Below are 3,283 nucleotides of genomic sequence, written 5' to 3'. Positions count from 1 at the left end.
CAGATTGAAATAAAAAATCTGACTTGAAAGTTAAAAACTTGTTATTTGATCTCCCTATTGATACACTTTCACCTTAATCTTGTTTTTTAATACTTTCTGGTTTTGGTTTCCAAATTGAGTTTATTTCTTTACTGTTGTTGTTATTGTTGGCAGCCTTCTGAGACTGTTATGGATCTTTCTATACATATTTGGTATATAGAACCCAGTGTGGGTGACTCTATAGAAACTATAGATACATTAAGGGTTCCTGGTGGGAGATAATGAGGAGTTGCTATCAAGAAATTTAAGCAAAAACAAACAAACAAAAAAGAAATATAAGCCAAAAGAAAATGTTTGAAACTGATAGTCATTTGCATGACAAGATACAACTATTGAATGATGTGATATCTGGATTAGTTCTCAAAATGGTTTGAGGAAAAAGAAAGAATCAGAAAATTCCAAGGCTTCTGCAGGCATACTTTAAAATCCTCAAGGTAACATCTTTGCTTTTCAACACTTTTTTTTGTTGCATTTCCAACTCTTTATTTTAGTTTTGTTTAAATGCATTTTATTTTTAGACAACCTACACGACATTTTTTGTGTTTTTTTCTTAAACAAAAAAAAAAGCCTCTGCTCCAAAAAATCAAGGTCACCGCTCCAAGTCAAGGTCACAAGTCGACGCAGAGCTCATGATGGCATCAGTTCCGTTTGTCTCGGTCCTGGTGTCGTGTGGGCGGACCGCAGACAGCTAGGAGGAGGGGCGGTCGGGCGGTCGGTCGTGCGTTGCCCACTGTCAGCACTTCTCCATCTCTAAGCCGTCCTTGAAGAAGATCATGTACGGGGTCCCGCCGCCCTCGCGGTAGTCCAGCAGGGCCACCATGCCGTCGGGAATCGTGTTCTCGCCCTGAAAGAACTGGTACTTCTTGAAATTGGCGAGGATGTGCTTGATCTACTCGGCAGCCCCGGTCATAAAGGGCTTCATGCGTTCCGGCTTCCGCTCCTCCAGCTTGCCTTTGAGGGATTTCATGTAGTCCTTGATGTACCTCTTGTAGGCCTCCTTGGTGAAGCTGGTCTCCTGCAAGTGATGGTTCATGACGATGTCCACGTCGGTGACCACCTTGTGCTCGGGCCCGTCGCCCTCGGGGCCTTCGGCGGACGCGTTGCCGCCGATGAGCGCGTCATAGATGTGGCCTTGGGCCCTGCGGACCATGGTGCCCTCCACTTCCAGACACAGCCCGCCCGTGATCTCCCAGATCTTGTACACGTCAGAGAACAGCTCATCTCGGCTGATGAGGTCCCGGTAGATGATCATGACGGTGGCGAGAGGGCGGTGGCTGCACTGGCTTCGGGCAGCTCGGAGCTCCAAGAGGACAGCGCTGAAGGGAGCGAAAGTTACAGTTGGCGCTGGGGGAGGGGCGGCCGGCGCAAGGGGAGGGGCATCTGGCAGAAGGGGCGGGGTGCTTTTCAACACTTTCAAGATGTCTTTTGAAGCAGATTTATCTACTGTCATGGTTCACTTGATCTCTTGACTTCTGCTTCCATGGGCACTTATTGTGCATGCAAGCAAGATGTAATCATTGACAATCCCAATATATTCTAAAATTCTCATTATGCTATGTATTGGTCCAGTCACATAAAATGTAACTTTCTACCCACCCCAATGGGAAGAGAATGACTTTCTGTTTGTGAAAGCCTTACAAGTGTTGTATTTATTTCTTTCATAATGAGCATGTGTAACAGAAAGCATACAAGTCTACTTTTGGGGTGAACTGGGTGTAATCTATATTGAATTTTGAAGATATGGATTTACTTGCTGTATTCAATATAAACAGGGCAAACAGATTGGTATGTACTGCTCACTCTCTATCTCTTTTAAAGCTCAGTACCTATCCGGGGCCCTCATTGTGTTTAAATATCTTAATTATATGCAGAGGTTCATTATCTGTATCAACTTTCTGGGGTCATAATTCTTTGTAGTGTAGTAATTACGTAATGATGTCAGTTTTAGAGTCTGGTCGAGTAGTATGCTCAGTGGGTCTATTAATCAAGAGATGGTGGCTTCAAACTCACCAAGTTTCCAATTGAGAAAGGTGAGAAGTTTGCTCCCATAAAGACATATTTTAGTTTTTATCAAAGTACCTGATACTTCCTCTTGAGTGGAAATGGAATGGTCCACGTGTACTTTATAGGAGAAATATGATGTGGTTTTTCTAATCCCAGAAAGAATTACAGTCATAAAAACTCACAGGGGCAGTTCTACCTTGTCCTAAATAGTTATTAGTCTGCTCTGATGCAATGGCAGTGAGAATATTTTTACTCTTATTCTGGATTATGGTATATAATGAAAACATTTTCAGTTGCCTGCAGGGATGTGGGTGATTTTTCTGTTTTCCTGATAGTAGGACATGCAATAGGGCCAGTAGTTTGGGGATCCTATTATGGACAGCATTGAGGGAACTAGGGAGCAATTCTAGTCTGTCCAATGATTGGCTATGAGGGGGAATGGACACAGTGTTACTGGGCTTGATTTATTTTATGTTGATGATATAAAATGAAACTCTGATGGATCAGTTGTGATGGTATCATGTGTGAAGACATTCCATGGTAAAGGGATTCAGGCTGTTTGGTAAATCCTTTACTCCCTTCATAAGCTTTCTGAGATAAAGGTAAAGGGATTATCCTGAGGTATAGCAGCACAGCCTTTCATCTATGAAAGCATTATAGAGAATTGAAAAGAGAGATGTAGGACCTGACTACAGCAAGAAAGGAGACCTGGATCAGAGTTCTTCTGTGGACCAGCAGTCCCTACACAGTGAACCTCCTAGATCCAAGGTAATGTTGAAGCACACATACACATACACAGTGCTATCTAAAGCAAGTTAATCCCACAGATAGTCCAAGCAGACAAGGAACTTGCCCCAGAAGCAACAGAATAAGAGAGGCTTAACCTATGGCTGATAGGCTACGTAACATAAGCCACAGAATTCTACCCACCTAATTTATAAGAAAATACACTTTAAACGGAAAACCCCCCAATTAGTGATGATTCCTTCAAAACACACTTAAAAACTAAGAAAATGTGCTGGACTCTTCTTCAGAGCTCAACACTGAACACATCTGGTTGGATGCCATTTTTGGAAGGGTATTGCCCATCCCTCTTCCCTTTCACGTTCTTCAATGTTATTGAAATCACTTGGGTTTATGGAACAGTCAGTTTTTTGTAATGGGTTAGGTTCTTTATCGGCTTGCTTGGCCAGGATTCTCAGAAGGTTAACGATTACGATAATGTCAGCCTAGGTGACAA

At 42.8% G+C, this 3,283-nt stretch overlaps 1 pseudogene; it reads right to left on the bottom strand.

The window, feature by feature from the left end:
- Positions 1–772: 772 nt before the first annotated feature.
- On the bottom strand, positions 773–1,291 carry LOC142462351 (translationally-controlled tumor protein-like; annotated as a pseudogene).
- Positions 1,292–3,283: the final 1,992 nt, after the last annotated feature.

The sequence above is a fragment of the Tenrec ecaudatus genome, chromosome 12 (genome assembly GCF_050624435.1).
Source record: "Tenrec ecaudatus isolate mTenEca1 chromosome 12, mTenEca1.hap1, whole genome shotgun sequence".
NCBI classification, from domain to species: Eukaryota; Metazoa; Chordata; class Mammalia; order Afrosoricida; family Tenrecidae; genus Tenrec; species Tenrec ecaudatus.
Note: the sequence above shows the minus strand (reverse complement) of the source record. Positions and strands in the feature narration are given on the sequence as shown.